Raw genomic sequence first — 13,449 nt, forward strand, 5'->3', positions numbered from 1 at the left:
TCTATTTCTGCCTTGCTTACCGTGGAGTGCACTATACTTATCACTGTACATAGTGTACATATTGCTGTTCTAAATTGGTGAAGGATAATATAAATCTAAACTTTTTCTGCTGTGTTTATTTTGCTCCCATTACACCCGGGGTAACAGGCCATTTGGAATCCTGGGTTGTAATATCCTCCAAACTCACATCCAATCCCATGGAACTCCCCAGTGCCACAATTGATTTTACAACAGACAGGCTCATCAGGGTCAGTCCCAAACCCTTCAAAATCCCTCTTGTCGACACAATCTGGCCACAATTTTCTCCAGGCAGAGTTCGAAGTCCTGGTAGTCACTCCCTCCCAAGCCATACCTATAAGGGTTATGCAATGGAGGATGCTGAAGTGTTCTCTCCAAAATTCCCTTAGGGTCAAGTGAGTGTGGTCACAGTCAAGCACCTGTGAAACATTGCTTTTGTGTAGAGTTTTTTAAAGTTTGCAATGACCTGCTGGTCCATGGGCTGGAGGAGAGGAGTGGTATTCAGGGGCAAGAACTTTACTGTGATGAACCCAAACTCCTCAAAAATTAGGTCATCCAAGTTTGGAGGATGAGCAGGTGCATTGTCCATTACTAGCAGGCACTTGAGATCCAATTTCTTTTCCAGGAGATCCTCCTTCACACTAGGGCCAAACACTTCATTGAACCACTCGACGAAAATTTCCCTAGTGACCCATGCCTTACTATTGGATTTCCAAAACACACACAATTTACTCTTCATAACATTGTTTTTCCTGAACACTCTGGGATTTTCTGAATGGTACACTAGTAATGGCTTCACTTTGAAATCCCCGCTAGCATTAGCACAGAACATTAGCGTCAGCCTGTCTTTCATAGGCTTGTGTCCTGGCATTGCCTTTTCCTCTTGTGTAATGAAGGTCCTCTTTGGTATTTTTTCCAAAAGAAGCCTGTTTCATCACAAATGAACACTTGTTAAGGTTTCAGTCCTTCAGCCTCTATGTACTCCTGGAATTCATGCACACATTTTCAGCCGCCTTGTGGTCCGAACTTGCAGCCTCACCATGCCTTACGACACTGTGTATGCCAGTACAGTTCTTAAATCTCTCAAACCAGCCTTTGCTGGCCTTACATTCGCTCACATCACCACTATCATGCAACTGCCTAGCCTTTTCACAAATAATCGAAGTCATAAGAGTATCTCCTGCTAATTGTTTCTCATTTATCCACACCAATAATAACTTCTCAACCTCTTCCAGTACTGGTGATCTCATTTTTGTCAGCATAGTTACTCCCTTTGCAACAACAGTGTCCTTGATTTCCTTTTTCTTTGCCACTATGGAACATAAGGTTGTGTAGGGTTTCTTATACATCCTGGACAGTTCGGCCACACTTGTACCACTTTCATATTGTTCAATGATGGTTTTCTTAAATTCAATCGTATTATCACCTTCTTTACCACAGGCTTGGTACTAGGAGCTTTCTTTGGAGCCATGGTAGCTTATTTAGTACTTGCAAGCACTAAAATAAATGGAATATTATGAAATATTTCGCTGGAGCACATGAGGGGACCTTCGCTCACTGGTAAACAATGCCAGACTGGCTGCCGCCACGGCTCACGCCGTGGGTACGCGTCCCGGACGAACTACGACTCGCGAGTCAACCTATGAAAAGCGAGTCTATGTTTATACGAAAATACCCCTATGATTGGCGAATTTTACGATTGCCGAGAACTATGAAAAGCAAGGGACCACTCTATGACCAAAACTCTCTATATGGCTCCCCTCACCTGACTTTCTAATATGGTCACCACGCCCCACCCAGTTTGTTTACATTCTCCATGAGCACCGCATCTCTCCATTATGTCTGGAAACTTTCCAAAATTTCAAATGTTTTAAAGTCATTTCATGTTTTATATATACAGTAGGGCCCACTTATATGGCAGATTAGGTTCCAGGCTACCGCCTTAAAGCAGAACGCCATTTTTTCCACTTATAAATGCCAGACAACAAGGTTACACTAACTTATATTAACCCCTAAATGATCCAAATGTATATATATGTTCTCTCGCCCAGTGCCCCGAATATTTTGAAAAATAAAAAAAAAAATTTCATTGAAATGGAGAAAATTTTTCTGTTATAGGATTAAAATAAAAAAATTAGGGTCAGCACTTACTGAGATATGAGCCTGCAAAGTTGGCACTTAACCCTTTCAGGGTCCGTCCCGTAGATCTACGGCTTTACGTTCAGGGTCCAAACCGTAGATCTACGTCATGAGCTCAGCTCACTCTGATAAACTGTGAGTGGTACATTTGGGCCTAGATATGAGAGAATACATCTATGTGGTATGTGTGCACCACATAAAACAGATCCTGCAGCACACTGTATAATTTGAGAAAAAACTGAAATCATGATTTTTCGATTAAAACAGCGACTTTGCAGTGTTTTTTCATATGTTTTTTATAGTTGTATTTGCGATTTCTTGGTCTCATTTGATAGAATGGAAAACATATTACAGAAATAGAGATGATTTTGATTGGTTTTAGCATTGGAAATGGCTTGAAACTGAGCTCAAAGTAGCAGAAATGTTAAATTTTTGCCGATATTCAAGAGTAAACAAACGACCTCACACGTCTAATACACGCCAGCTGGTGGGTCTAATATGCATTCACAAATATGGTGATGATATTTATAGAATTATTGCAGTATTGCATAACAGTAAATCTTCTATTTTTTGGTGTGAATAAAAATTCATTATGTGAATAAAAAATTAAAATGGAATTTATTTGTAAAGCCTCAAAACATAACTAATGAACAGAGGAAATGTTAGTTTAGTTCCAGGAATACCTACATTGTTTATTCTGGACCCTATTTTGAAATTGGAATGTTTTGAACTTTGTGTTAAATTGGCCAAATTAACAATTTCCGATCACTTTAATTTGTAGTTGAAACAGTTGAATTGGCAATTTCTTGTGCTCAATCGGTAGAATAGAAGTAATACTAGTGAAATAGCTAGGAATTTGGTTGACTGGAATAATGTAATTGGCCTAAAATGGGAGTCAAAGTCGGCAAAATCGCCGATTCGTAAATATCGCTGACACATCAAAATTCACGAGAGCATAATTTCGTCAATTTTCCATCAAATTTCGTACTTTTTGTTTTATTACCTTCACAAAAAGATTCTCTACCATTTCATAAGAAAAAATATCAAATTTTTTTTTTTTAAATTCTTGGACACTGGGGCACCACTTCAGATTTGGGCCTTGGACCCTGAAAGGGTTAATGCTCACCTGATGGCAACATCGAGTCCTGCCGCTTGCAGAAGTGTTGCAGATTTTCGTTTTTTTTTTTTTCATTTTTATATTATTTTATATAATTTTTATGTTCTGATAATTACAATTTATTGTAGTTCTTGTCATTTCATAACCAATCTTTGTTCTGACACTAATATTAGGTGCTGAAATTGTACTCAGATTGTCACAAACACATTGACAAGTGGACATTTACACCTGCCTTAGGATGACATTTGATGGGCGCCAGAGAGGGTGCAGAGACAAGGCGTGACATTTGATGAGCTCGTATCTGTGTGTCTGATTATCTGTCTCTGTCTTGTCTCTCTGTCTGCTTGTCTCTTTCCATCTCTGCTTGTCTCTGTCTCAGAGAGAGCCACTGTGAACCAACAGGTATTCTTGTGCATTATGTCTACAAGCACAGTGTATCACTTTGGATTTTTTAGGTTATCCTAGGTAATTTACACTATGTATAATTGTATTTGTGTGTACCTGTGAGACAGATAAAGAGAGATAGACAGAGACAGATAGACAGACCCTAAACTTGGGATTAACGTCACTTTCCTCTTAGCCCTTAAACGGTCCAAATGTATATCTATTTATTTATTTATTTATTTATTTATTTATTTATGTCTTTGTAAATAGTACATTGAGATTTTGTATTTACAATAATGGGTTGCAATGCAAAGAGAGCCTCTATTATGCTTAGGCATTATGGGCTGACTTAACATTATTGGCTTACAGACTACTTAACACTAAGAGTTATGTCACAGCTGTACAGTAGAATATTAATTATATCATAGTTGTCCAGTAGATTATTAATTATAAGTGAATCTAATTTATATAAGACAAAAGATATATTCATATATTCAAAAAATGTTTTTGTGAAAACAATGATTCAAAAAGGTTCAAAGTAATTGTTGAAATTATGATGTGGGAATAACATAAGTGAGTATGCGTGTACTGAGTATTTAGCATTTAGTCTAGGGTGATTACATAGAACACTCAACTCTGATATTAACCCTCCCCTCAAACATCTCCTTGCCAACCTCAACAGAACACATGACCATAACACAAGGCACAGATCACTCTTTGATATTCCTCGTGTCCATCTCACGCTATGCAAAAACTCAATGCACATAAAAGGCCCTAAAATCTGGAATTCATTACCTGTAAATATAAAAGAAACACTACCTGTTTATAAATTCAAGTCTCTTCTCAAAGATCACTTACTCACCCAAAACCAAATAAATACTGAATAACTGAACCTTATAAATTGTATATCTTAAATGCTTCTCACAATTATATCACATAAATGTTAAACCTAAAACCCAATCTAACTTTATTATTTTTTAAATACACTACCTAACAGAATACTCCATTCTACTGAATTTACAACAATGCATGCAACCATATGACCTGTCTTTGTAATACTCACTTGTGCTTTATAGTAATCTGTTTACATTAATGTTTTTCACTGATTTCATCATTGCTTAGTTAATCTTAAGTTAATTTTAAGCCAGCCCGTAATGCTATGCATAGTATAAGTGGCTTTGGCATGCTGCTCTTGTCTGTATTTTTTTTGTACCTCTGTATGTGTGCTCAAATTATAAATAAATAAATAAAAAATAAATAACTGGATTTTGAGAAGAGTCTTAAAATTGATTTTCAGACTGGGTTACTTTAGTATCTTCTGGTAATGAATTCCAAATTTCGGGGCCCTTTATGTGCATAGAGTTTTTACACGGTGTGATATGGACATTAGGTATATCAAAAAGAGATCTGTGTCTTGTGTTATGGTCATGTGTCCTGCTAAGGTTGGTGAGGAGAAGTTTGAGTGGAGGGTTTATATTTGTGTGTATTGTTCTGTGTATGTAGTAGGCACATGAATAAGTATGGATGTTCTTAACCCCTTGACTGTCGCAGCCCCCAATCCTGAGGTGTCTCCTGGTGTCACAAAATTTAAAAAAAAAAAAAATTATTTTTTCTTATGAAATGATAGAGAATCTTTTCCCGATTGTAATGACACCAGAAAAACGAAATTTGATGGAAAACTGACGGAATTATGCTCTCGCGAAGTTAGCGACCTTGGCGCTGTTTACAAATCGGCGATTTCGCCCACTTTGAGCCCTATTTTCAGCTAATTCTGTTGTTCCAGTCGCCCAAACTCATAGCTACTTCTTTACAACTCCATTTTTTCTATCTATTGAGTACAAGAAACTGCCCATTTACCGATTTCAACTACCTAATAATGTGGTCAGAAATTTGCAATTTGGCCAATTTCACGAAAACTAAAAAATATGACAATTTCAAAATAAGGTCCAGAATGAACAATGCAGACATTCCTGGCTCTAAAATAACATTTTCTTTGTTCATCAGTCATGTCTCCAGGCCCCTCTGATCTTACTCTTGCTTTCTATTTTGAATTTTTATTCAAACAAAAAATAGAAGACTTACTATTATGCAGACTACTGCAATACTGTAATAATTGTATAAATAACATCAACCCATTCATGACTGCATATTAGAATGGCTAGTTGGACATTTATTGGACAATGGCATCATTTGTTTACTTTTGAACATTGGCAAAAATCAAACATTTCCCCTACTTTGAGCTCCATTTCTAGATTCTTTTTATAGTAAAATCAATCAAAATCACCTCTACTTCTATAACATGTTTTCCATTCTATCAAATGAGACCAAGAAAACGAGAATACAACCATAAATACTATACGAAAATAGACCACAAAGCCGGCATTTTAATTAAAAAAAACGGTCGGAGTTTTTTTTTCTCATTATGCACTGTGTGCTCCAGGTTTTTTTTATATGGTGCACACTGACCACACAGACCCATTCTCTCACATGTGGGCCTACCAGCTTTCTCCTGCTTGATTTGAAGCCGCTAGAATTTATGAGTATATATACGTCAAACACGGTACCTCGTAAGACGTATATATACGGCCGCGACAGTCAAAGGGTTAATGGTGAGCAGATTCAGACTTCTGAAAATTGGTGGAGTATGCTGGTGGGAGTGAGATTTTGTTATCATTCTGACTGCTGCCTTTTGCTGGGTTATTAGAGGTCTTAGGTGATTGAATGTTGTTGACCCCATGCACAAATTCCGTAGGTGAGGTAAGGGTATACGAGTGAATGGTACAGTGCCAGGAGAGCTGATTGTGGAACCTAGTACCTTATCTTTGATAGTATGCCCACAGTCTTAGAGATTTTCTTGGTGATTTGCTGTATGTGTGTCTGGAACTTAAGGCTACTGTCAAGATGGATACCTAGGAATTTTCCCTCTGTAAGTCTTGTGACTGATGATCCATTTAGCGAACCATACCACGGGGCGGGTTTGTTTGCAATCATGTCATTACGATTTCATGAGTCATCCATTTAGCGTTATGTTAATTGGATCATTTCCAGCTTTGTTTCCAAACTGAATGAAATATGCTTTATCAGTATTCAGGGTAAGTTTATTAGTTATCATCCAGGCAGATATTTTCTGCAATTCAGCATTGACTGTGTTTGCTAGTATGACTGGCTTTGGGTGGGAAAAGACATATGTAGTGTCATCTGCAAATAATATGGGTTCGAGTAGCTGTGATGCATTCGGTAGGTCATTGATGTAGATGAGAAAGAGGAGTAGTCCAAGGACACTTCCTTGTGGGACTCCTACTGTGATTGGTTGGGTGGAAGAGTTTGCATCATTTGCATACACATACTGAGTTCTGTTTCTTTAGGTAGTTTAGGGAATGGCCTCTGATACCATAGTGCATTAATTTAGAGTACAGCAGTTTGTGGTCAACTCCATCAAAAGCTTTACGTGATTCAATGAAAATGCCCAGCGGGGCTTCTTTCTTTTCTAGTGCGGTATATATTAGTTCTAGCATGTGTATGATAGCATTATTTGTGCTTTTATTATTCCTGAATCAGAACTGACAAGGGTTTAATATGTTGTGTGAGACGATGTAGGAATAGATCCGTCTATGAATTAATTTTTCAAAGATTTTAGAGAGCAGTGGTAAGTTAGATATTGGTCTATAGTTATTCAAGTCTACTTGGTCACCTCCTTTATGGATTGGAGTGACCCTTGCTATTTTGAGGATTATTGGAAAGGTAGATGATTCAATGGATTTGTTAAAGAGTGTTGCAATAATTGGTGACAGTACTTGAGAAGCTTTTTTGTACACAAAAGCAGGCAAGTTGTTTATGTCACCTGCCTTGTTTTTAAGGGTGTTGATGATGAGCGAGACTTCTAGTGGGTTGGTTGGAGCTAGGAATAGCGTATTTGGGTAGGTACCTGTGAGATAGTCTGATTGATGGGTGTTTGAGCTTGGGATTTTGTTCGCTAGATCTTTTTCCTATGGTGGAGAAGAAAACATTGAGTCTGCTGTTTCAGTAGGTGTGAGTAGGGGTTTGACTGATTTGGTTAGTTTGATTGTTTTGTTTTTGGATAACTTTTTAGTTCCAAGAATTTCAGATAGAATTTTCCAGGTTTTTTTCATATCACCTTTAATGTTATGTAATCTATTTTCATAGTACAATTTTTTAGATCTTCTTATCAGGCTGGTAAGAGCTGACGAGTAACATTTAGACTGTTCTCTAGTTATTTGACCCGTTCTATACTTTTTTTCATATTTGTGCTTTGTGTTAATGGATTTGAGGATGCTAGGTGTTAGCCACGGACTATTCAATCTCTTTGCTGGGATCTGTTTTGTTTTTTGGGGGCAATGTTTGTTGTAGAGGCATTGGGCTTTTTGTAGAAAATTATTTATACATTCTTTCATGTCTGTATATGTTTTGAGTTCATTTCGCCAATCGATGTTATTCATAGCTGCTATAAAGTTGTTAACAGCTGTCTCATTGTGTAGTCTGAAGGTTACTTTAGTAATGTCTTGTGGCAATTTGCCCAGATTAGTTATGAGCAAGGTTGGGTAGTGGTCTGTAGTGTTATCTGTGATTATGCCTGATTTTAAAGGGGACATGGTGTTTGTCCAGATGTGGTCTATTAAGGAGATACTTGTCTCGGTGATTCTTGTAGGTTTAATTATTGTTGGTAGCAACAGGCAGTTGCTCATAGTGTTTGAAGTGTTTCAGAATAAAGAAAAATTAGGGTCAGTACTTACGGAGATATGAGGCTGAGAAGTTGGCACTGGATGCTCACGTGACGGCAACATCGAGTCTTGCCACTTGCAAAAGTGTTGCCGATAAACCTTTTTTTCTATTTTTCATATTATTTTATATAATTTTTATGTTCTGATAATTACAATTTATAGTAGGTCTTGTCATTTCATAACCATTATTTGTTCTGACACTAGTATTAGGTACTGAAATTGTACTCAAATTGTCACAAACACATTGACAGGTGGACATTTACACCTGCCTTGGTCATTTACTATTGTCTTGGAATATATACAAAGTATCTATATATCTCAGCAATGTTTTGGATATGTGGAGGTATATAATAATAATGAGGAGGAGGAGAAAGAGGAAGAGAAGGAGGAGAAGAATACGTAATATAATAATAGGTAATAATAAGTTCCCTTGAAGCATAAAAAACAAAGACCACCCCTGAGGGTGACATGATAAGATGAGATAACATTTGATAAGAGCTGACGTTTGATGAGCATACACGAGGGTGCAGCAGATAAGAAAAGATTAGAGGTGACATTTGATGAGCATCGCCCTGCTTTGTTTTCGCTGGTACACAAACTTGTCTGTCTGTCTATTTGTCTGTCAGTCAAGCTCCCTGTATATCTGTCTATCCGTCTAGCTCTGTCTTGGAGAGAGCCACAAGACTGCATCATCACATTTACTCACATCTTCAAGCAGAGTATAGCACTTTGTCTGGATTTTTTGGGTTATCCTAGGTAATAGACAGAGACAGATAAACAAGGACAGACAGAGACAGACACAGAGACAGATAAAAAAAAAGACAGAGGTAGACAGAGACAGACAGAGACAAAGATAGACAGAGACTGACAGACCCTAAACTTGGGGTTAACATCATTTTCCTCTTCAAAGAGGAGTGTTAACATGACATTACATTAGTGAATCCTTAGTGTTTGCTGCACTGTTTGCTCTAGCTGGCACTCAGTTTAACTGGCACTCCCACAAGGTACTAAGTGCTCCCAGATTTTTTTAATATGGTGCACACCGAGTGTTAAGACCCATTCTTTGCTGACCAGGCATGTCAGGCCAATCGTGCCAAATTTGGAGGCAGGAAAATTAAAACATATATATACGTTTGGGGCGCTATGCATAAGAATGTATATATACGTTTGGACCATTTAGGGGTTAACCCTTTCAGGGTCGACAGGCCCTCTCAGAGACTTGTTCCCAGGGTCGCCCAGATTTCAAAAAAAAAAAAAATTATTTTTCGTATGAAAAGATAGAGAATCTTTTCCTGATCATAATGACACCAAAAGTATGAAATTTGGTGGAAAAGTTATGGAATTATGCTCTCGCAGAGTTAGCAGTCTCGATGTTTACACATCGGCGATTTTGCCCATTTTGAGCCCTATTTTCGGCCAATTCCACTGTACTAGTCGACAAAAATCATGAATATTTCGCTAGAACTCCATTTTTCCTATCAAATGAGTACAAGAAACCACCCATTTACCGATTTCAACTATCCAATACACTGGTCAGAATTTAGCAATTTTGCCAATTTCACGCAAATTTCAAAACATGCCAATTTCCAAATAGGGCCCAGAATAAACAAGGAAGACATTCCTGGCACTAAAATGACATTTCCTCTGTTCATTAGTCACATCCCAATGCCCCTCTTACATTCTTTTGCTTTCCACTTTGAATTTTTATTCTCACAAAAAATAGATTTACTGTTATGCAGACTACTGCATTAGTGTAAAAAATGGTATAAATAATATCAGCGCACTTGTGAAAGAATATTACTCACCAGATGACATGTATTGGACGCATAGCATGATTTGTTTACTTTTGAACTTTGGTAAAAATCGAACATTTCTGCTACTTTGAGCTCAATTTCAAGGTACTTTTCATTGTAAAATCAGTCAAAATTATCTCAATTTCTGTAATATGTCTTCCATTCTATAAAATGAGACCAGGAAAACTGTTCTAGTCGACAAAAAACATGAATATTTCACTAGAACTCCATTTTTTCTATCGAATGAGTGCAAGAAACCACCCATTTACCAATTTCAACTATCCAGTACAGTGGTCAGAATTTAGCAATTTTGCCAATTTCACACAAATTTCAAAAGATGCCAATTTCTGAATAGGGTCCAGAATAAACAAGAAAAACATTCCTGGCACTAAAATGACATTTCCTCTGTTCATTAGTCATGTCTCAATGCCCCTCTTACATTCTTTTGCTTTCCACTTGGAATTTTTATTCTCACAAAAAATAGATTTACTGTTATGCAGACTACTGCATTAGTGTAAAAAATGGTATAAATAATATTGGCGCACTTGCAAAAGAATATTAGACTCACCAGTTGACGTGTATTGGACGCTTGGCATGATTGTTTACTTTTGAACTTTGGTTAAAATCGAACATTTCTGCTACTTTGAGCTCAATTTCAAGGTACTTTTCATTGTAAAACCAGTCAAAATCATCTCAGTTTCTGTACTATGTCTTCCATTCTATAAAATAAGACCAAGAAAAATAGAATACAACAATAAATACCATACGAAAATACAGTGCAAAGTCGCTGTTTTATTCCAAAAAATGGTCAAAGTTTTTTTTTCTCATGCACTGTGTGCTGCAGGATTTTTTTTATACTGTGCACACTGACCACATAGACCCATTCTTTCATATGTAGGCCTACCAGCTTTCTCCCACTAGATTTGAGGGCGTTAGAATTTAGGCATACTAATATGTCAAAAACCCTGGGTCGTAAGCCGTACTAGTACGGCCGAAACCCTCAAAGGGTTAAATAAAGAAATAAAATATTTATTTCTTTGCAAATTTTACAATGTGTGTTTACATATCATAATATGATTGGAGCAAAGAGAGGCACTATCACGCCGAGGCATTTCGAGTAGACTTAACCTAACACTTATATACTACTTAAGTCTAGACAGCTGAAAAGTAGCGATTACCAATGTTTTGCTGATGGTGCCAACTACTGGCAGCCTTTTGAAGTTTCTCATTACTGTTATTGTTATTATTATTACTATTATTATTATCGTTATAATTATTATTAGTAGTAGTAGTACGTACGTGGTGAGAGGCTCTTGATCTAGGGAATTGGATCTGTGTTCCAGTTCCCTAAATTAAGCCAGAATACCTTCTATCCCCTCCCCACACAAGCACTTCAAGTGTTTACATTGAAGCATATATGTGAACAGTATTTAGATAAAGGTAGGGAAGTTTTTATTGCATTTATGGATTTAGAAAAGGCATATGATAGAGTGGATAGAGGAGCAATGTGGCAGATGTTGCAAGTAAATGGAATAGGTGGTAAGTTACTAAATGCTGTAAAGAGTTTTTATGAGGATAGTGAGGCTCAGGTTAGGGTGTGTAGAAGAGAGGGAGACTACTTCCCGGTAAAAGTAGGTCTTAGACAGAATGTGTAATGTCACCATAGTTGTTTAATATATTCATAGATGGGGTTGTAAAAGAAGTAAATGCTAGGGTGTTCGGGAGAGGGGTGGGATTAAATTATGGGGAATCATATACAAAATGGGAATTGACACAGTTGCTTTTTGCTGATGATACTGTGCTTATAGGAGATTCTAAAGAAAAATTGCAAAGGTTAGTGGACGAGTTTGAGAGTGTGTGTAAAGGTAGAAAGTTGAAAGTGAACGTAGAAAAGAGTAAGGTGATGAGGGTATCAAATGATTTAGATAAAGAAAAATTGGATATCAAATTGGGGAGGAGGAGTATGGAAGAAGTGAATGTTTTCAGATACTTGAGAGTTGACATGTCGGCGGATGGATTTATGAAGGATGAGGTTAATCATAGAATTGATGAAGGAAGTGAGTGGTGCATTGAGGTATATGTGGAGGCAAAAAATGTTATCTATGGAGGCAAAGAAGGGAATGTATGAAAGTATAGTAGCAACACTCTTATATGGGTGCGAAGTTTGGGTTGTGAATGCAGCAGCGAGGAGGCAGTTGGAGGTAGTGGAGATGTCTAAGGGCAATGTGTGGTGTAAATATTATGCAGAAAATTCGGAGTGTGGAGTTAATAAAAGTATTGGTCAGAGGACTGAAGAGGGGTTGTTGAAGTGGTTTGGTCATTTAGAGAATGGATCAAAGTAGAATGACATGGAGAGCATTTAAATCTGTAGTGGAAGGAAGGCAGGCGGGGTAGGGGTCGTCCTCAAAAAGGTTGAAAGGAAGGGTTAAGGGAGGTTTTGTGGGCGAGGAGCTTGGACTTCCAGCAGGCATGCGTGAGTGTTTTCGATAGGAGTGAATGGAGACGAATGGTATTTGGGACCTGACGATCTGTTGGAGTGTGAGCAGGGTAATATTTAGTGAAGGGATTCAGGGAAACTGGTTATTTTTATATAGCCGGACCTAAGTCCTGGAAATGGGAAGTACAGTGCCTGCACTCTAAAGGAGGGGTTCGGGATATTGGCAGTTTGGAGGGATATGTTGTGTATCTTCATACGTATATGCTTCTAAGTTGTTGTGTTCTGAGCACCTCTGCAAAAACAGTGATTATGTGTGAGTGAGGTGAAAGAGTTGAATGATGATGAAAGTATTTTCTTTTTGGGGATTTTCTTTCTTTTTTGGGTCACCCTACCTTGGTGGGAGACGGCCGACTTGTTAAAAAAAAAAATAATTTAATATAAGATGTTACATGTAGATGAACGCATATCAACCAAAACCAGACACGTTCGTAGATGTTACATGTAGATGAACGCGTATCAACCAAAACCAGACACGTTCGTCTGTTTACATCTTCCGCATCTCTCTCCTCTTGTTTATTTGTTTTACTTTGTTTACTCAACTCTCACCCTACATTAAGACTACAAATATTTTAAGGTAAGTAATGAGTGTACTGTATATGAATTTTATCGCTCTGGGTGCTTTAACCCTTAAACTGTCCAAACGTAGATCTCCGTTCATGTGTGTAGTGCTCTGACCTTGATTTTCCCCATATGAAAGCATGTAAAAAAAAAAACGTCGGTCTACATTCGGAGTCCCCCACACGTGAACGTAGATCTATGTTT

The sequence above is a fragment of the Cherax quadricarinatus genome, chromosome 17 (assembly GCF_038502225.1).
Source record: "Cherax quadricarinatus isolate ZL_2023a chromosome 17, ASM3850222v1, whole genome shotgun sequence".
In the NCBI taxonomy this organism is placed as follows: Eukaryota; Metazoa; Arthropoda; class Malacostraca; order Decapoda; family Parastacidae; genus Cherax; species Cherax quadricarinatus.